This window comes from Heterocephalus glaber, unplaced genomic scaffold (assembly GCF_053883595.1).
Source record: "Heterocephalus glaber isolate CG9 unplaced genomic scaffold, H.glaber_assembly_v1.0 deba00000613, whole genome shotgun sequence".
Taxonomy (NCBI): Eukaryota; Metazoa; Chordata; class Mammalia; order Rodentia; family Bathyergidae; genus Heterocephalus; species Heterocephalus glaber.
This window is the reverse complement of record NW_028258152.1, coordinates 1,335,253-1,356,645: the sequence shown is the minus strand read 5'-3', so window position 1 is coordinate 1,356,645 and position 21,393 is coordinate 1,335,253. Positions and strand designations below refer to the sequence as shown.

At 47.3% G+C, this 21,393-nt stretch overlaps 1 protein-coding gene across 6 annotated transcripts in view; it reads left to right on the top strand.

Moving 5' to 3' along the window:
* Positions 1–21,393, top strand: part of Trim2 (tripartite motif containing 2) — a 169,707-nt gene that overhangs the window by 45,225 nt on the left and 103,089 nt on the right. The gene's annotated exons all lie outside the window — the stretch shown is intronic.

Below are 21,393 nucleotides of genomic sequence, written 5' to 3'. Positions count from 1 at the left end.
CAAAAGCCTGGGGAGAGATGAAGCCGATGTGAGCCCAAAGCAGTGTGCATGTGCCAGAGTATAAGGCCATTTCCAAGGATATTGTGGGCCTCAAATGCGGTTTCTTTTCTGACTTGCGGTGCCTGTCAGTTTGGCTCTGCCGCTGTGGGGTTTCTGTGCGTCTGCTGTTAGTGGATGTGCCTTGGTCGGCCCTTTCTGATGGCTCTAGTATCTGCTGGCATTTTCAAAGGGCAAAGCATATTCATCTCGACTGTCATAATAGATCCGATCAGTAATGTGGGAACAGTTTTGAGCTGCTGTAAAGTTTTACTGCCCAATAAACGTCCAAAGGCCACCGTGGCCATCTGTGTGGGGCTCTGGAATGAAGGAACGGCTCCAGGCAAATAGGGTGTTTGTCCTTGACTACCCAAGTGAGAAGAACGCCCCAGAGGAAGGGAGTGGGGGTGGAGGGGCTGGGCCTGGCGGCCCTGCAGGGGAACGGGGTGTTTGAACTGAGTGGAAGCTGTTGAGTAGTGGTCTTGGGGGCCTGATTTCAGCATCTGGACGGCCCACTGGGTCCTGAGACACTGACCCAGTGCAGAGGGACAAGCGCATGGTGCGTGAAGGGCTGTGTTGTCACCAGCCCCTGCTAGGGAATCTAAAATCCTGGGTCATGCTTTAGAACAGAAGAATCACCAAGGGGAGTTTTGATCAGAGAACTTTGCCTTTGCGTGTCTGATGCCCCTCGTGGTTCGAAGTCAGTGAACTCAAGGTCTGTGTGTGATAAATCATAGAGGTGCGGCTGAAGTTCAGACAAAGCCAAAGGTGAACTGCTAGATGGTAATACATCAATGCATTTTAAATCTCCCCACCTCTCCAGGTCCCCAGAATTAGTTGTCTTTCCTGTAGCTGTGTTATGTTTAAAGCTGTCTTTGTGCCCCTGAAGAATGAGATCAGAATGCAAAGGTTATCTTTCAAATGAATTTAACCCAAAGCAACGTGAATATTTGAGCCCGTGGTGTGAAAACCCAAGGTTTCTGTGTGTGGCCCTGGCTCCTGCAGTGGCTGGAGAGCCAGGGAAGGGGGCGCGTCATGCGTCACCCGTCACTCGTCATTGTCACTCATCGCTCCCGCGCTTGTTGAAGAGCAGCACTTCTCACAGGTCGCACAGGTCTGAGGCGCAGAGGGAGAGGGCAGGTTCGCCCCATGGAGTAAAGGCTCCGTCTTCAAGTTGGCTCCGCCCCACATACCAGCGGAACCCGGGTGTTCCCTACGCTTGGCCCCCTGGCGATGAATCAGAGGTCCCCACTGTCTGGGGGGGGGGGCTGGGTTACTGGCTGTGGGGCTTTGTCTGCCTTGTGTCATATATGGGAGGTTCCCACGACCTGCTCCCTGGGTTCAGTCAGTTGTTAGAATGGTTCTCAGAACTCTGGGAAACAGCTGTTTACTGGTTCATTGTAAAGGATATTACAAAGGGTATAGATGAGAAGCTGTGGAGGAAGAGGTGAGGGGGTGTCAGCCTCCACACCCTCCTCAGGTGCACCCCCTCCAGCACGTCCGTGTGAACAGCAGATTCCATCCTCCTGGGTTTCCATGGAGGCAGCATTTCATAGGCACTGTTGTTGGTTAAATCACTGCCTGGGAACTGAGTTCCTCTGCAGCCCCTCTCTGCCCCCGGAAGGTGGGGTGCAGTTGCTGCAGTGGGGAGGAGGTTGGGGGGAAAGTCCAACCTTCTAATCACTGTGGTGGGTTCCCGGCAACCAGACCCCCTCTGGAGTCCTTTCACAAGCCCTCACCTTTTGTCTTCTCATTAGCATACAAAAAGATGCTCCATCACTTTGTAGATTCCAAGGGTTTTAGGAACTGCGTGCCAGGAAATGGGACAAGACCAAGTATATATTTCTTTTTCTTTTCTTTTCTTTTTTTTTTTTTTGGTACCGGGGATTGAACTCGGGACCTTGCACTTACAAATATATATTTCCTATAAATCACAATATTACACCTCCCTAAAGGATTCACACTTCCACATCTCCATGTCCCAATTCCCTCATCTGTAAAATAAGGCAGATCTTAGGGACGTCCTGCTGAGGAGAGGTGTTTGGGGCCCATCCTGCCACACTGCTGGGCAGGGAGGGACAGCAGAAGCTGGCGAGGGGAGATTCCCAGCAAGAGCTTTCATTCAGAGGGATTTAGCTTCAAGCCTCCCTTTTGCTCTTCCACTGATGCAACAGTGAGCGAGTTTCACAGCTCAACACTACATCAGGAGGATGCCAGCCTCATTCCCTGGACCACTGGGAGGCTTCAGTGTGGAAATGAGCAACAGTGTTTTATATGGTGCCCCGCACACAGCACCCGGCGCTTGGTCTGTGCTCTGTCCTGGCCACTGGGTGATTCTGGATAAAACGTCCCCCAGGGCCACCATCTTCTGATCTGCCCATGAGGTCACATCTTCAAAGCCCATTCCGCTCCCTACTCTATGATTGTAGATCAGAAAGAAGTTTCCCTCCCGGGGACCCAGGATTGTGGGTTGGACATGGTTTGCAATCACCCTGGAGCTCATGGTTAGCTGCACACATCTCCCTTGAAGGGTCACGGAAGAGTAGTAGACAGCGCCGCTCAGGGACAATGCCGGCTGGCATACTCGAGGTCCTGGGTTCCATCCAGTGCCTCTGAAATAAACGAGTAAATAAAAGATTAATAGATGAGTCAGATATGCAGTTTGAAAACTGTGCTCCTTCTTTTCTCAGGAGGTAATACATTCAAGTTGTTTAGTACAATAAGCAAATTCCCACTTACGAGCATTTGTGTGAATGTAGTAATTTTATAATACATTTTATGATGACTACAGCGTCTCAGACAGGCCAAGAGCAGACATGACCCAGCAGAGCTGAACTCAGATCTCAGGTGTGTAGCTGAGTGTGAGTGCTAGTGATCCTGGGCAGTTACATTCCCCCTCCAGTCTCCATCGTCCTCACCTTGAGCTGGAAAACCAGGGTCTGTGTTCTGGGGCTGTTCGAGGGATGGAAGAAACAGAACACAGTAGGCTTCCAGAGCTTGTCCTTCCCAGATAGGCCACCCCTCACGCTGCCTTTCTAGATGGTGCTGCACAGGTTTGGACAGCGGACTTTCCAACTCTAAGCTACAGAAGCATGGGCGGCTCAAGCCGGGAGCCAACCTGGGGCAGAGGATGGCACTGAGAACCATGTCACGGGCTGAAATTCGTCCGCTGAGAAGGCCCAGCGCCAATTCCCTCTAAGATTTGATGAGAGTGGAGTCATTTCTTCACCAGTCCCATTTTGTCAAAGACACTAGGAAAACTGAGACCTTGTAGTCAAGGGTCTAATGCCCTGGGACAGAGAGCCAGGTTACCTTTGTGTTCCCAAGGCCTCCCTAAGTGTAGCAGTGGAGGCAAAAACAACTGCGTTGCGAGTTGCGTTCAGAACCCTTGCATTTTTAAATGAGGCACTCTCAGCCTTACCCACATTCAGTAAGCGTGCTATTTTGTCATCCCAGGCTGTTAGAGACTCTCCCAAAAAAGACGGAAGGTGAATCAGAAACCCAGCTGGGGTTCAGGCCTGGGGCAGCCCAGGGAGCCATTTGGATTGCCATTGCCTCCCCTACGCTGCCTGCTGGGAACAGGAGTCCTTATCACACCTCCAGTCCTGCCAGCTTCTCAAGGGGAGCATTTCCACCCGCGCAGGTCTGTAACTGCCAGGTGTATTTGCTCACTCTCAAGTCCTGTACTTGACATTTGGATTGGAGGGCACTGCACACTCCATATTTTGCAGCTCTTGAGCAAACAGAACTGTGGTGGAACTCTGCAGACTGTTGACTTTAGAAGCCGCAGGAGCCAAAGGGCCGATGGCTGACTTCACAAGTGTCGGATCTGCTTCTGGACACCGGTCTCTGATCTGACTGGAAATATGCTATCTGTCCCCTGTGACGTGTGTGAGGCAGATGTCTGAATCTGTTAACACCTCAGATTGGGGTTGTAAACCCAGCTGGGCAGTTCCCTATGTGAGATCTTTGATACGTTAAGGAGCTAAATACATCATGACCCAGATCCTGGGGTGGGGGGGGTGGGGGGGTCCAGCAAGGGAGTTTATGGGAAAGGGGCTTTTCATTTCTCTCTCTCTCTCTCTCTCTCTCTCTCTCTCTCTCTCTCTCTCTCTCTCTCTCTCCCTCCCTCTCCCTCCCTCTCCCCTCCCCTTCAGTAGGGATCTAACCCAGGACCTTGTACACACTAGGCAAGCACTTAACCTGCGCTAAATCCCTGTCCCTAAATGAAGAGCTTAGTACTGAACTTTACCTCAGAACCATGTACCCTAAAGAGCATTCACATCTCCCCAAGAGAGCTCCAAATCTCCATAGTTCCCCAAGATATTCCTAGTTGCAACTGGGGTGATCGGATTTCAGACAAAGTAGCTCTCTTTATCCTTCCAAGGATACAAGGATACCTTCCCAGGTACCCCTTCCCTGCAATGCCTGAAACTGCAGATAGTACCAAACTCTGTATTTACTATGATTTTTCCTGTCCCTGTCTATGATAAAGTTTAATTTATAAATTAGCCACAGTAAAAAAAACTATAATAAAATTGGAAGAATTTTAACAATATACAGTAATAAAAGTTATTTAAAACATAAATGGTTAATTTCGGAGCTGTTCCATTTACTATCTTCAGTCCGTGGCTGACCTCCGATAACGAACTGCAGGCAATGAGGTGGTGGATGCCACAGCCTCTTTGCAGGGCCCTTGAGTCTAGCAGTGATGAGTCGCCTCTGGCTGCCACAAGATCGTCTCCCTCGCTGTGTCCCCAGTACTTCACAGGCAACTGCTTGATAATTGCATTTCCAGAACACCCAGGACAGCCCGATCCTTTTGATATATTACTGGCATTTGGGTTCTTCAGTGAAACCGAGGAATAAGAACAAGGGCTTTGGGAGATAGGAGTCCTGCTCTGCCCTAGATGAGAGCATTTTTAACCAACACAGCGGCAAGCAGTGACTTCTTAGAAATGCGGCCCCTTCCTGTGCACCCTTGACTTGGTTAGCTCTTGTGTTTCTGGACACCCTGGACTCTGGGTACACTGTGTGCGCAGCATAAATATTAATTATTTCTGGTCCATTACCAAATGAAAATGGGAAGACCCCTATAAGGCAGCAGTGACCCTAGAAATCCCTGAATCAGTGTTGGATCCGTGACAAGGAGACAGTACAAGACCTGAAAAAGAAGCAGCTCTTTTCCCACACTCGACACATGGCAATAAACCGAGGGATGCCGTTGTCTGTGCTGTCCCTGGACAGCTGGGAGGAGCCAGGAGGAGCCTTCCCCGGCACTGTCTGGGGACTCACAGTAGTGGCCCCTGCTGACCCTCATCTGTCCTGGAACTGGGGTTACCAGAGAACCGTCTCAGAACGGACTGCTGCCCAGCTGTGTCCATGGCCCCACTTGGCTTTCGGACCAAGCTGGGTAACACCACAGGGGAGTCCCAGGTTCTTTCTTTGGAAGCTGTCATTGCTTACCTTTTCCCTCAGTAGACACAAATGTATCTTTCTAGAAAGAGGTGAGCTCCGGCTGGAGATTAGCAAAGGCATTTCAGCTCTTTTCTCTGGCCAGGGCTTGTTTGCCTCCGTGGTGGGTGCTTCTCTTTGGGGCCCCTCTCTCCTTCCTTTCTTTTCTCTTTTAGTCAGAGCACACTGTGCTGGTGCTACCTGCAGAACCACCGTTGGTTCCTTCGCAGGGTAGCTGCAAATGTAGCATCCAGGTGTAGGCTTGTGTCTCCCATTTCTTCCATTCATTCAAAGGACAGTTTAGCTTTTGTTCACCTTTCTCAGCTGCTGGCCAGAGGCTCTGTGTGTGATGTCACCAGGCAGGCGGGTGCAGAGCTTCAGCTCTAAATGGAGACACAGCACTGATTAAGCTGGAAACCATTCCACATTGTGTTCGTCAGCTGTCACTGTAAAAAGCACCTGATAGAAATCAATGTTTAAGGGGGAAAGGCATATTTTGATCCTAGTTTCAGAAGCTTCAGTCCATGGTTGTGTGGTTCAGTCCATGGTTGTATTGGGCCTGTGGCAGTGGGGAACCTCACGGGTGGAGGAGGCCTGTGCCCCTCAAGGCAGCCGAAGCAGAGAGGAAGGGCCAGGGTCCCAGCAGCCCCTTCAAGGCCACGCCCCCAGCTGCCTCACTTCCTTCTTCCTGGCCCCGCCTCCTAAAGGTTCCCCCACCTCAGGCTGGGGACCAAGCCTTTAACATGGGAGCCTTTGGGGGACACTTCCAATCCAAACTACAGCAAAGAAGACAGCTAACCTTTCACATAGTTGCAAAGGTTGGTCTCCATTTTCAGGTGGGGAAACTGAGGCTCCGACTGTTAAGAAAATTCTCCCAGGCCACACATCTGGTCAAGTGGAGGCTAGCATTCAGGTTCCAGTGCGTTTTTGTAACCACAATATAATACTGGCAAGGTACATGATAGTCTTTTATATGAATGGACAACAGTGTGTACATTTGTTCCCCTAGTTCTTGTTATTTCCCTTCTTTCCAAATTTACCACATTATAAATAATGCAGTGATGAACGTTTTTGTCATAACAGCTAAAATGTAGATCACTGGATCTGTGACAAGCACGGTTCCAAGTATTTTATGTGTCTGGACTAATTTCAGCTCTGTAATACCCTGCTAGTGTGACCAGTTAACAGATGAGGAAACTGAGCCACAGAGCCGTGGTTACATATTTGGTTCCAGGTTGCAGAGTTGGAAGTGGAGAGCTGCCCTTCAGACCCAGGGCTGGTGTTCCGAGAGCGGTATCTGGACATAGCGTCTGTCACCACACCTCTGAGGAGCTTTCTGGTTTTTTCTGGTGCTGGGGCTTGAACCCAGGGCCTTTGGGCTGAGCTACTCAGCCTTTGTTTATTTTTTATTTTGAGAAGTCTCACTAAGCTGCCACACTGCCCAGGCTGGAGTCCAGCCGCAGTCCTCTTGTTGCAGTCCTCCTGCTGCATCTTCGAGTGGTACAGTACCAGATGTGTGCCCCTGCACCCAGTTTCAGGGAAGGTTTATAAAGTGAAAATACTAGAGCATGAGGTAAAATACTGTTAAGATTCTTGACACATACCACAAAGCTGCTTTCCAGTAACGCCGGTTGTTACAGTAATTTGCATTTCCAAGTGCACTGCCCAGTCCATTAAGAAATCTTTAAGTTGGATGTCACCGGTAGCAGGTCTCCGGAAGCCCCTGGACAGCATGTCCATAGGACTTAACCAGCATGGGGCTGGGAGTGTAGTCAGTGGTAGCTAGTGTTTGTCAGCACACATGAGATCCCCAGTTTGAATCCAGCGCCACTCACACACAAATAGAACAATTAAAAAAACAGCTAAACTTATACAATGCTTTTAACTGAACGCAGGGCTCTGTCATATTTCTTAGAGCCAGGGTTTCCTATAGTATCAAAGGTAGGAAATACAACAGGGTGTTGTTAAGTAAATAACCATGGATACCAGCCCTTCCCCGTGGAAATTCTCAAGCGTATGTCTGGGTTGGAGCTGTTAAATCTGTGATTTTTATTTTCTGGGGAGTTTTGCTAAATGCCCAAAACAGTATTGAATATTTATAATAAATTATCTTTGGAATTTGTCTTGTTTTGTGTGGGGCTGGCAGTTGAACACACAGGGCCTTCCACATGTCAGGGACACACTCCCCCACAGAGCCACACCCTGAGCCCCAGTTGTCTTTTCAGTGGTAAGTTATTAAAAGGAGAATGCTTGCCTTTACTTGGCATCAGATGCTGAAAAAAAGACCCTACAAAGGTCAGTTATATATTTGTCTCCCCTTCATTCTTCACCTGCACTAAGTATACATCATCTAATTCTCCTGAATGTCTATTACACAGATGCACATTGCTAATCACACTAATATAACATAGATCTACACATGCACACACAAACCCTTACAATCTCTTTCCTAAATCAGAATACTTGTCCCATGTCTATCTAAAGCACCACTGTCTCTTGTTTGCATGCTAAAGCTGGTGTAGACTAGAAACTGGTTCCATTCATCTTCTGTACCAGCAGGAGATGAGTTCCAGGATCCCAGTCTCTGCTCTGAGGGCACCCATGTTCCTTATAGAAAAGGTGTAGGGTTTGCATATGACCTATACGTATCCTCCCCCACACTTCAGATCATCTCTAGGTTACTTACAGTAGCACAATGTGAAATCTATGTGAATAGCTATTGTACTGTATTGATTGGGGAATAGTGATGTTATGCTTTATATCTGGATGTCCCCCCAAACCCCATGCACTTATAGGGGAGACTTTTGGGGGGTGATTGGCTCAGGGGGGTGCTATACTCATGGGTGGATTGGTCCCCTGATGGGTTTATAGCTGAACATGATGTGGGGAGCTGAAGCCTGGTTGGAGGAGGTGGTCACTGGGGGCATGGCCTAGCAGGGTCTATCTCCCTCCTCCTCCCTTGATCTCTCTCTGCTTCCTGCTGACATACCATTGGCTGTTTCTCCTCTGCCATGCCACCCTGCCTTGAAGCCAGCCAGAAACTCACAAACTTCTCTCTGTGGCTGACAGATTAGCAAGGGAAGATCTATTCATCATTTCAGGAAAACACTACCAGAAGCAAAGCTCCTACTCTTCATTCCTTGTCAACCTCCCCATGGTTTTGAAATGTCATTAGTGCTTATTTTCTGGTTCTGACTCTTTATTGACTCTCAAATTAATTTTTTTATCCTCATTCAGTTCCTCAGCCCTTGGACTCTGGTTGTAATTTTTATACATTTTCATTTCTTTACAAACTGTGAGCCAAAATAAACCTTTCCTCCTTATAGTCATGGGCATCAAGGATTGTGTCTCAGGGACAAGAGAAGTAATTAATCCAGGACACTAGGGAGGAAGTTTGATACAAGTTCAATACAGATGCAATTTTTAAAAAACAGTCCTACTAAGCTGAGCACCCCCACCATGGCATGTATCTGTAGTCAGGAGGCTGAGACAGGAAGGTTGCTTGAGCCCAGGAGTTCAGAGCCATCTTGGGCATTCCCATCTCTTAAAAAAAATTTTTTCCAACCCACTGAACCCAGGGTTGGTTTATCCAAGAACTTCACAGATATAGAACCACCACCTGTCCTGGGATCCTGGCAAGCTCCTCCTCCCTCTGTGCCTGCCCCACCCACGGTCCCTACAGTGGGAGGAACCCTTAGGGTTCCAGGATGCTGAGTCCTGGGAAGTTCCCCGGCATCACTGTTCAGAAGGGAAATCCCTGTGCACACACTGATGTTGATGTGCCATCTTGCCACAGTCCAAGGACAGATTTTGGCCTTTTTGGATTGATCTGGGTACTTACTAACGACAGTAATATTGTTTCTATGAAAAAAATATATCTAGCTCAAAGCTATCCTTGGGAGAGGGCATCTGCTAATGACATCCTCCCACCAGCCTACGCGGTAACTAAGGACTTGGCTCAGGAGCACTGTGCTACATCCCTGGCCTGTTTACTTCTCCCTTGAGACAGGATCTCACTAAGTGACCCCAACTGATCTCCAATTTGTGGTCCTCCGGCCTCAGCTTCTTGAAGAAGCCCTCACTGATCAGGCACAGTGGCACATGCCTATAGTCCTGGCTACTGAGGAGGCTCAAGCAGGAAGATAGCTGCAGCCCAGGAGTCCAAAACCAGCCTGGACCCTAGCTCAAAAATAAATAAGCTTCTACATGCAAAATACAGCCTTTTGGGAGTTAAAGACAGACATTGAAATCTGTTACAAAGAATAAGAAAATGACTCAATTGCCATATTTGCTCCACATATTGAATAAAAGAGTTCAAAAGAAATGCTTTGATTGTTTGTTTATCTGTAATGCAAGAATTAAACAGACGTAAAGTCACCATAGTCCTAAGAAATATAGTTCTAAAAAGGCTGCCTATTATTACTACCTTGGGTTGGTTTGTTTAAAAACTGAACATTGCAGAATTGTTTCATTTCCAGTCCTTCAGTTTTTCTGTAAATATCAGGAGAAATGACCAAAAATGAATACCACATTAGTACAGACCTCCTTACGGGGCCCTTCTTCTGCCTTCTGCCACCAGACACCACTATATCTTGTTTTTTTCGTTTGTTTTTCTTTAGACAGAAAAGACACTGCTCAGCTAGCGTTGAACTCCCAGACTTAAGCGATCCTCCTGCCTCAGTCTCAAGTACCTGGGACTACAGATGTATGCCATCATCCCCAGAAAAGTTTTCTAGTGTGTTCTTCCTTAGTAATTGGTTTTTTGGGGTTTGTTTTTTTTTTGGTACCGGTGATCGAACTCAGGTCCTTGTGCTTGTGCAGCAGGCGGTGAGACCACTGAGATCACTGCCCGGCCCTAGTAATTGGTTTTGAATCAGTTTTGTGAGGCAGTCTGGAGCCCTCACTGCGTAGGCACCGGGAGACCCATGAACTTCTCTCTGTGGCTAACAGATTAGCAAGGGAAGATGTGTTCGTCATTTCAGGAAAACATTACCAGAAGCAAAGCTCCTACTCTAATTCCTTGTCAACCTCCCCATGGTTTTGAAATGTCATTAGTGCTTATTATCTGGTTCTATTGACTCTAAAATTAATTTTTTACCCCCGTTCAGTTTCTTAGCCCTTGGACTCGGGTTGTAATTTTTATACATTTTCATTCCTCTTCTGCAGAGAACTTAAGGGGCTGCAGCATAAGCAGGCAGCTTGTGCCTCTTAGGATGACACAAAGGGAGGCGTGTTTCCCTGTTCGTCCTTCAGTTTTTACTCAAAATGTCTCAAGATGAGTCCATTTGTGCTGCTATAAAAAAATGCCTGAGTCTGGGTGATTTATATATACAGTCATGCGCCATAGACCGATTTTGCATCGATGCTGAGCCTCAGGTATGCGGGGGCCCCATCAGGTTATAATGGGGCTGAAAATTCCAATCACCTGCTGACACCAAAGCCAACCTAATGTCATACCTCAATCCATTGCTCACGTGTGTGCAGTGATGCTCCTGTCAATAAACCTGCTGTGGTACCAGTTGTGTAAAAGTGTAGCACATACAATTTTGTGCAGTACATATTACATGGTAATATAATAAGCTATTTTACTGACTTATGCTTTTATCATACTACACTTTTGTCATTTTAGAGTGTCCTCATTCTACTTATAAAGAATGTTCACTGTAAAAGTGTCCTGTGTTTTCCAGCCACTGCCTCAGATGTCACATGGTCACCAAATCTCGGTTGTATCTTTTTCTCTTGTGCTTCATTTAATCCCATCTTCACCGGGCCCCCAAGAGTACGGAATTCCCTGCAAATGCTGTGGTAAGAGGCCATATAAAGCCTCGGTGTGCAGCAGGCTGTATCTTCTGTGTTTGCGGAGGTATACCCTAACCGTTTGCACAGTGATGAAGTCATCTAACCACACATTTCTCAGAACGTGTCCTCGCTGCTCAGCCAGCATACCTGTAACAGAAGGGCATTTCTCACAGTTCTGGAATGCCTAGGAACAAGGAGCTGGCGGGTCTGGTGCATGGTGAGGCCTGCTCTCAGCTTCCAGCATGGCTCCTTGAGCACTGTGTCCTTGCATGGCAGGAAGGTCAAAAAGTCCCTTTTATAAGGGCATTAATCCAACTGTGACTGTGGAGCCTTCATAACCTACACACCTCCAAAGGGCCCTACTTCCTAATACTATCACATTGACAATCAGGTTTCAACCCAATTATGGATTTGGGGGACACATTTAGACTATAGCAATGAGACACTTGAGTTTGTTGATTGCGTTAGCAATATTCCTTTGTTTAGATTGAGTCTCTTCCCTCTTCTGGTTGACATATTACCATAACCATAATCAATACAACTAATATATTAATCTTAATTTTCCCTTTCAAATTAGATTTTTGGCTAATGTTTCCGCTAAATGACATTGTTTTATTTTTATAGGTATGTGTGTATGTTACCAGCACTGTAATAAAACTTGAGATAATCAACTTAAAAAGAGAAAAGGTTTATTGGGGCTCACAGTTTTGGAGGTTTCAGTTCATGGTCAGTTGGCCCCAGTGCTTTGTGCCTGTGGCAGTACATGTTGGTGGGGGCATGTGATGGGGCAAAGTCACTTGCTCATGGCTGGGAAGTGAGGACGAGAAAGGCGCTGGGTCCTGTTATCCCCTCCGAGGGCGTGCATGTTCCCAAATGACCTAAGGACCTCCCACTGGAGCCTACCTCTTCTTTTTTGTAAGTAAATTTGATTTTATCAAAATTCAGACTTTTGTCCATCAAAAGACACTAAAGAAAGTGAAAAGACAATAGAGAGAGGTGAAGAAAATACGGAATTTGTAAATTCTACATCTGATAAGGGATTGATATTCAGAGCATACAAAGAACTCTTACAAGTCAACAATAAAAAGGCAATCCAGTTTACAAATAGATAAAGAGATTTTCAATTTTTCAGTAGACATTTCTTCATAGAAGATATACAGATGATCAGTAAGTACATGAAAATGCAATTCAAAACACCAAGATACCACTTGAGAGCCACTAGGATGGCCAGAATAATGGCAACCTGTTTGCTTAAAACAGAAAATAACAAATATTGGCAAGAATGGAAAGACACTGGAACCCCCACCCATTGGTAGTAGAAATGTAAACAAACCAGTGCTGCCACTCTGCAAAACAGTTTGACAGTTCTTCAAAGAAATTAAAGTGACAAACTTTTAAAAATTAAGTTTATTACATTTTAGGTACACATAATGATCACGTTCATCATAGGAAATTTGTACCTGTACATGGTATATCTTGATTCTTATTTTTTCCCATTCTCCTCCCCTCCCTTCAACCTCTCTTCCCTTCCTTATTTACAAAAGCTTTGTTTCCATTTTTTCCTTCTTTTCTCATGTTTTTCTTTTTGGAGTCCACCTTTAAAAGTCCTACCACCTCCCAAGAGTGCCAAGGTAGAGACTGAGATTTTAACACGTGCATTGTGGGGGACACTTCTCCTACTCAAGGAAGGATGGCATGGTGGAAGGGTCTGGGGAAGGAAAGCCACTCACCTCATGGCAGCCAGGAAGCAGCGTGAGAAGGGAGGAGAAAGGGAGAGAGAGAAGCCCTTCCAGGCCATCTGCCTCTTCAGACCTGCCTTACTTCCTAGCAGCACATTTAGCTATAAACTTACCAGTGGACTGATTCACCAGGGACATCTAGATATAAACCATAATACAAGGCAGTGTAGGAGATGAGCCACATGCAAGAACAGCCAGAGAACCTGAGGGGCTGGGAGTGCTTCTGTCAAGGTCACTGTGAATGGGACTCAGAAGAAGAGTTTGCTGTCGTGCAAAGGCTTCCAGTTGAGCTGCATAATCACAGTCCAGGCAGGATTTGGACTGTGGAATGTGAAGAGGAGGCCACATCAGGCTCAGGAGGAACAGACATCATGAGGCAAAGTGAAGCATCGCAGGTTCACTGGACTGAGGGAGTCAGTGGAGAATACTGTGGGGTTAACTTTATGGCACAGGAGGAAGGTAGGTTCTAAAACCAGCACCTAAAAAGAGAACCACAGTGACTCAATGGTCCTTGACCATCTGAATAATGTGTATAATGGACAAGGTGCAGTATCAGTTCTCACTCCACCAGGTCTCCTGTTAGTGCTGAACAGATCATGGTTCCTTTGACTGAGACCTTCTCTGGCTTCTCAAGCACTCTTTCCTGCTACCCAAAAGCATAAGCAGGGCTGGGAAGTAGGTCAGTGGTAGAGCACTGTCTAGCCCTTGTGAAGCTCTGGGTTTCATCCCCAGCATGTGAAAAACATAATTTTTAAAAAAGATGGTTTCTTCTTCCCTTGAACCCTCAACACCTCTTCAATGGAGAGCTTATAGGTGACTGTGTTTGCCTTGAGTCTCGCCCGTGAGTCACCCAATTCCCTGTCACAGGAACCAAATCTCATTTGCCTCGTGCCAGGGTGGTGGTGTGCACGAGCCGTGTGCTCATAAACACTGGCTGGATCTGGGACTGAACGGACACAGGCTCTCTGCACCTGCTTCCCGCAGGTGTCTTTCAGTCCCTAATCTAAGACGACAGATTGCTGCGCAGCTACCGAAGTACATAGGTGGGATTAAAGCAGCCTGTGAGGAAGCAACAGGGCCAGACGATTGCACAGTGGTAGTCACCAAGCCTAATCCATCAGAAAACTACCAGGAAAAAAATTTCATCTTAACTTAGATAAGACTGGTTAGCTCCTTCCTGGGTCCTAAGAACCTTATCTAGGAAGCCCTACCTTCTTTCACCATTTCACATACTCCTGAAAATTAATGCTAAAAGAATTCTACCCTTCCGATCACAAATTGGATACCAGAGATTTGCCCTAAAACTCAATTTCAAGTGTTAATTCTCCAAATTGGCCATTGAGAGAAAAGTTGAAAATGAAAAACTACACAAATATTATTTTTAAATAGAAGGTAAAATTAAGGAGCTGAGCACAAGCCTGTAGTGTCAACTACTTGGGAGGTAGAGATGGAAGGATTGCTTGAATCATCAAGTAAAACACCAGCCTCAGCAACAGTGAGACTCTGTCTCAAAAAAAAAAGTGGGGGGTTGGGGATGTGGCTTAGTGATAGAGGGCTTGCCTAGCATGCACCAGGCCTCGGGTTCAACCCCCAGTAACAGAAATGAAGGAGGAAGGGGGAGAGGAAGGGGGAAGAGGAGGAGGAAAAAAAAGAGAAAGTAAAATTAAGAAAATACAGCACAACCCTGGAGTTGTGGCACATGCCTATAATCTAAGCACTCTGGTAGACTGAGGCAGGATTGCAAATTTGAGCCCAGCTTGATCAACTTAGCAAGACCCTGTATAAAAAATTTAAAAGAGCTGAGGATAGCTCAATGCAAAGGCCTTGGGTCCAATTCCTCGTCCCAATACCACCAAAAAACAAAATGAAAAGGTCAAAATGTGAGTTTTATGTTATGTACGTATAACTACATCTTTAAAAGATATTTTTTAATGGGCAAAGAATTTCAACAGACAGTTCTACAAAAAGATACAGGAATGGTCAATAGGCATATGAAAAACTTCTTAACTTTGTCATTGGGGACATCAAAACAACAGTGAAACACCAGCTAAGAAACTGGAACCCTCATACCTTGTTCATAGTACCATAAAATAGTGTAACTACTTTGCAAAACAGTCTGGAAGTTCCTCGTAATATTAAACATAGACTAACCACCCGACCCAGTAATTCTACTCCTAGTTGTATATGAAAGAAATAGTTGTGTATAATATTCATAGCAACATTATTACACAAGCCAAAAAGTGAGGGAAAAATCACATGCCGATCAGGTCATGAGCAGATAAACTAAATGTGGTACATCCATTCAATGTAAAATTATTTGGTAATAAAAAGTAATGAAGTACTGATAATGCTACAAGATGGATAAAACTTCAAACAGTTTTGCTAAGTGAAAGAAGCTAGCCACAAAAAGCCATATATGATGTGATTCCATTTATATGAACTGCATAGAAATTGTGACTCCAGAGAGAGAAGGTGGGGGGAGAAAGGTAGAAGGCTTCTTTTTGAGGTGATGAAATGTTCTGGAATTGTAAAAGTTGCATAACCCTGTGAATATACTAAAAACCACTGAGCTTTACACTTTAAATGTACCAATTTTATACCATGTGAATTATATCTCAATAAAACTATTGTTAAAAACAAAAGAATATTAAGTAGCTTGGAAAGTCTCCAGGTGGTCCAAAAAAATGCAGATTGGAGGTCACGCGGCTAAGAACAATTTAGTAATTATACCACCAGATGGTTCCAGAATAAGCTCTAGTACTGTTCTGGAACAGGATGGTAGTGAAATGTCCGTTGGTACTTTGACCCTACTGGCTGAGTTTTCATTTCTCTCCACCAAGCTCTGCCCTCTACAGAACATGGGCTTCCCGAGATCTATTTTCTTACATTGTTTTTCATCTAAATTGCGACCTACAATCTATCCCTCTGATTGCCATTTTCAAGTCCTAGCTGCAAGGGAGGGTGGAAACCCAGGTTCTGACCAGAGATGCCAGATTCAAAGGTGGCACCTGTGCACTGTATACCTGATTCCCTTACTAGGTTTGCCTAGAAAGTGGCTTTAACATTATAGATGTCCATCTGTTAGTCTGACCATTTTGTCAATGCTGATCAAATGGCCAAAGGGGATGAGTAATTTCTAGCTTCACTTTGCCTGACCTTTTAAGCATTTGGCATTGTTAATCATTCCTGTTTCACTTCCTTGTTGTGCTTCCCTTCTTGTGCTTTCTAGCCCTTTCTCTAGGTTTCCATCTAAAGTGTCCTTCGCCCACTTAAAGCTGATGTTTCTTCTTGTCTTCATCCTCAGTACTGCTCTTATAACTCAGTTCACACTGTGTGAATCATATGGGTTGAAATTATGTTCCCAAAAAACTCCAGTGGTGAAGCCCAAACCACTACAACTTCAGAATGCGGGCTTACATGGAAATAGGGTAATTTCCAAATAGGAGACAGAATAAGGTGCCGGAGTCTGGATTTTTCTTTCAGTGCTGTGGATCAAACCTAGGGCTCTTGCATTCTACTCAAGCACTGTACCACTGAGCTACATCCTCAGGCCCTATAGTTTGGATGTCGAATGTCCCCCAGAGCCCCACATGTGACAGGCTTGGACCCAGCCATGCCTCTGTTGGAAGTGTTGGAACCTTCAGTAGGTGTGGCCTAGGAGGAAATCAGGCACTGGGGTGTGTCCTTGAACACTGGGGTACGTCCTTGAAGGGGATAGTGGACCTTGTCCCTCCTGGTGTGTCTTTTGCTTTCTGGACACCATTGCTATGTATACTGTGTGGCCAGAGGCTGAAAGTAACAGGGCCAAGTGATCGTGGACTGAGACCCATGAAACCAAGAGCCAAAATGAACTTCCCTCCGTACACATTGGCTATTTCAGATTTTGTCACAGTGATAGCAGTCTTAACACCAAGGGGCAGATGTAATTAGTTAAATGAGGTCATACTGGAGGGAACAGGGTGGGCTCCTGATCCAACACGATTGGTATCTTATAAAAAGGGGCAATTTGGACTTAGAGACATGCGTACGGGAAGAACGCCATTTGAAGACACAAGTTATGCTGTGGCAGCCAAGGCGCTACTGTAGAAGCCAGGAGAGAAGCCTGGAGCAGATCCCAGATCCGCTAGAGGGCGCAAGGCCGACCTCTCCAACACTGATCTCAGATTTCCAGCCTCAGAACTTTGAGGCAGTGAATTTCTGCTGTTTAAGCCACTCAGTTTGTGGTACTTGTTGGCAGTCTAATTCACTGAATTTTTCTCTCTGTATTTACCTTCTGCCTATAACCAGACATCTGCCTAATCTGTACGGCTCAGCCTCAGGGCCGAAACACCTTCTAAATCTATGTGGCTGTTGTGCCTGCTGGGCCTCAGCATTTTTTATCTTGGAGCAACCACACACAACTTTTTAAAACTCAAGTCATTTCTCCATGTGGCAGGTGCTTCATGTCTTAGTCACTTTCCTCGTTGCCTGGACACCATACCTGATACCAGCAATTTAAAGGAGAGGTTCATTTTGGCTCACATTTCAGTCCACGGTCAGCTGGCTCCAAGAGAGGACAGTGTGGCAGAGGGGTCTGGCAGAGGAAAAGCTGCTCACTTCAGGGCAGCCAGGAAGCAGAGAGCAAAGGGAGGAGCTGGAGCTGGGGGTCCAGCTCGGGAGCCCAGCGATCTTCCTTTTTATCAGGCCCCACCTCCCAACACCTAGTCATAATCCAGTGCAGTCCACAGGCCCATCCTGAGTCCATGAGGCTCCGGGGCACATCTCGGTATAAACCATAATGTTACCCGGAAGTGGGGTCCTGATACAGGAGGAACTGGCCACTTGCTTCCTTGGTCCTTAATTTCTGGGCCCTCAGTGAAAAAGTTCAGTCAAGTCACATACAACATGCACACGTATAGGTAGAATTTCCTGTAAAGTGGATGAAGAGAGTTACACCTTCAAGTGACGAGGTGGGCAGTGCCATGAAGGCTTTGGCCCTGCCTGTGAGTCTGGACACCTAATGCGCTAGGGTTCAGAGAACTACGGTGAGTGTGGTGCTTACTGACATTGCTCTTAGGGGTGATGGGAATGTCGATACCTCACAAGTGTCTTTCTTGCACCTTTTGGGTGACCAGTGTTCCCTCAGGGGCCTTATCATGTGAGACTCTAAATCAGGTCTCAGCCCAAGGAGGGAAGTTTTAAAGAAGGCTCCCTTTTTGGATATCATCTTGTGTGGGCTGCAGAGCCCAGGAATGCTGGTGCCTTGTTGTGGAAGTAGCCAGGTGGCCAGGTACCGGAAGCAACATGCACCACCATGTACAACCTTACAGTGTCACTGCGCTCTGTGGGATAGAGTTAGATCCAAGACCCAGGAAATAATTGTAAATGTACTACAAATTGAAGGCAGTGGATGCTTTTTTTTTTTTTTTGGTACCAGGGATCGAACTCGGGACCTTGCATTTACGAGGCAGGTGCCAGAACCACTGAGCTAAATCCCCAGCCCTAATCCATGCTATTTTGGACCCCCTATCCCATCCCGCAAATGATCTGCCTAACAGTAACACTTCTTCTCTTGTGTTTTTCTGAGGATTAGCATCCTCCTCCTACCCTGGTGCTAAGGCAGGAAGCTGTGTGCTAACCTTCAATTCCAGTCCCCTCCTTCTTACTGGGATTGACACCCTCTATGAGACCTCAATTCCAAGTCCTCTGTCCTTGTGTATCCTTGGAGTCTTTTCTTCCATCCCTCACCTCTACTCCTTTCCTAGGTTGGCCTCCTTTGACTTGCCCACGGAAATAATCTTTCTGAAACAGGAATCTAATCAACCCACTTGCCCATCTGAAATCCCTCAGAGGGGGCCCTGGCTTTCAGGCAAAGGTCAAGTCCCCTAACAGCATACAACAGGGTCTTGCTGGCAGTCCAGACTGGCCTTGCACTCACTGTAGCCCAGACCAGCCTTAACCTCCAGAATGCAGATTACAGAGCCCACACCCTCCATGCCACTCTCTCAAGGCTGCTCCTGGGTCCTGCAGTCACATCCAGATGCCTCTTTGCCCACCTCACCCAGCCTTCAAACTCCGTTCCAGCCTCCTCTGGGAGGTCTTTCTTGGTTTCTAGCATCGGGCATCCCTCTTAGGGTAATTTTACAATATTCGCAATTGTAGGTCGCCCCACATCTCCCCCACTACACTGCGAGGCACGGGGAAGTATTGATTCCATGCTTTTTCCAGCTTCGGGAGGCACATGTGACATGGGAAGGGAGGGGGGAGGAGCCAGGGGAGACTACCCCAAATAAGCCCCAGCCAGGTGGTGCACTCCTGTACTCCCAGCTTCTCAGAAGGCTGAAGCAGGAGGACCACAAATTGGAGACCAGTGTGGGCAGCATAGGGAGACTCTCTCAAAATTTAAATAACGGAAGGGCTGGAGAGCACTGCGCATGCCAGGCTCACCTGTAATCCCAGCACACTGGGAGGATCTTAAATTGGGGCCTCCCCATACCGGATCCCTTCTCAAAAGGGGGTGGGGTGGTAGAGAATTTGCTTTGCAGGCTCGAAGCCTTTAGTTCAACTCTCAGCACCAGGCAAACAAGACAAAACGAAACCGGAGTACTAGTGTATGTGCAGCGCGCCCGGTGCCCCGTGTGTCGCAGGAGATGGAAGTAACGCCAAGGCTTTCCTTCTCCTGGTGGTAGCCTGCCCTCTCCATCTCGGGCCATCCCGCTGAAGTCACTTCCCCTTGGGGACAGCGTTTGCCTGGTGTGTGCAGGCCTGGTGCCCGGACCTCCCGGGGTCACCGCGCCCGTCTTCCTGGCACTGGGCTCCAGCGCGCGGGTGTTCCGAGCTATTGCTGTTAGGGCCTTGCTGTCTGCAGGGCCTGAGAGTGCCCGAGATCCGGGCAGGCGGCAGCTAATCCGGCTCGGCCTCTGCCTGGCCCCCGGGCTTATGGAAAACATGTCTGGCTGCTGCGGCCCGAGCGGGGACCGGAGCCCGGGCGGGGCGCCCCTGAGCCCCCATGCCCCCCACCCGAGCCCCGCGCGCGGGAGGCGGCCGGCGCTGCAGCGTGACCCTGCGACCTAGGCTGCGGAGCGCGGCGGCGGGAGGGCCCGCCGGGCGGAGTCGGGGCGAGCGCGTGTCCAGCGTAGAGCGAGCGGGTGAGTGGCCGGCCGGGCGGGGCGCCCCATCCCTCACCTCTGCGCGCGGCGCCTCCGCCTCGGGGAACCCGCGCCCCTTTGCGGCCTGTCGTGGGCGTGAAGCTCGGAAAGTCGTTTTGTGCTGCTGGCGGCGAGGTGGGGCGGGAGGGAAGCTCTGCAGCCCCAAAGCGTGACGGTGCAAAGATGGGCTTCCGCCTGCTTGTCTATCTTTTTGCTTTCTTTCTTTTTAAAATTGTGGTTTTCCTAAAAAAAGGCCCTTCCGCTGGATTTCCTTCCTCCTGGCCTACAGTCATCCGGAGTTCAAGCTCAGGCTACGGTTATGGTTTATTAGAGGAGGGGCATGTTGGTTTTTGAGGGTTTGCAACACCCTTTTGGTGGATTTACTCAGGAAATACTTGCCCTTTTTGAAAATTATACGCTGTTGGCAAAGGAGATCAAAGGCTGAGGGCGGGGAGGCAGGCCTGTCTTGCGAAATGTCTGTCAGACCCAAAGCATTCTGTGAACCCTAAATTCATTCCCACCTGTAGTCCAACCCACAGAGCAATTGATTCTCCTGGGCTCCTTTAACCACCAGCTTTAATTTATGCAACAGCTGTATTTTGTGAAACAGACAACTTTAGATTCAAGTGCTTTTAAAAACTTGTTTTTATTTATTTTGTGATGCTGGGGATCAAACCCAGGGTTTCGTGCATGCCAGGCGAGGCCTCCAGCCCCAAATGCTTTTTTTTTTTTGGTACCGGGGATCGAACTCGGGTCCTTGCGCTTGCACAGCAGGCGACGAAACCAAGTGCTTTTTAAATAGTGAATTTTAGAGCGTTTAGAGTTCCAGGCTTGCCAAGATTAGGTTAGTCCCTGGGGTATGCTTGAGAGGTTGTTCTTGGGACAGTTTTTACACTTAGGCTTTTAAAAACAACAGTTTTTAGCTTAGTTGGTTCTACAAATGGATATTAAGTTTTAAATCTATATTTCTAGAATATAGTTAAGGACTTATTGCATGACAGCTAGTATTTCCGCATTTCTTTGTTGGGGATAGGAGGAGGCATTGTGCTCCAGTTTTCCTTGACCTATACTTTCGGATTTCCACTTGGTTTCATCCTTGGCAGAGCTAGCACCTGCCTTTCACCTCCAAGAAACCAAAGAGCAGAGATGATTCAGGACGCTTTAGCTGCCACCGCTTTAATCAGAGACATGAAGAATTTGATGGAGTTTTTTCTGATGTACAGTACATTTCCTTCCCT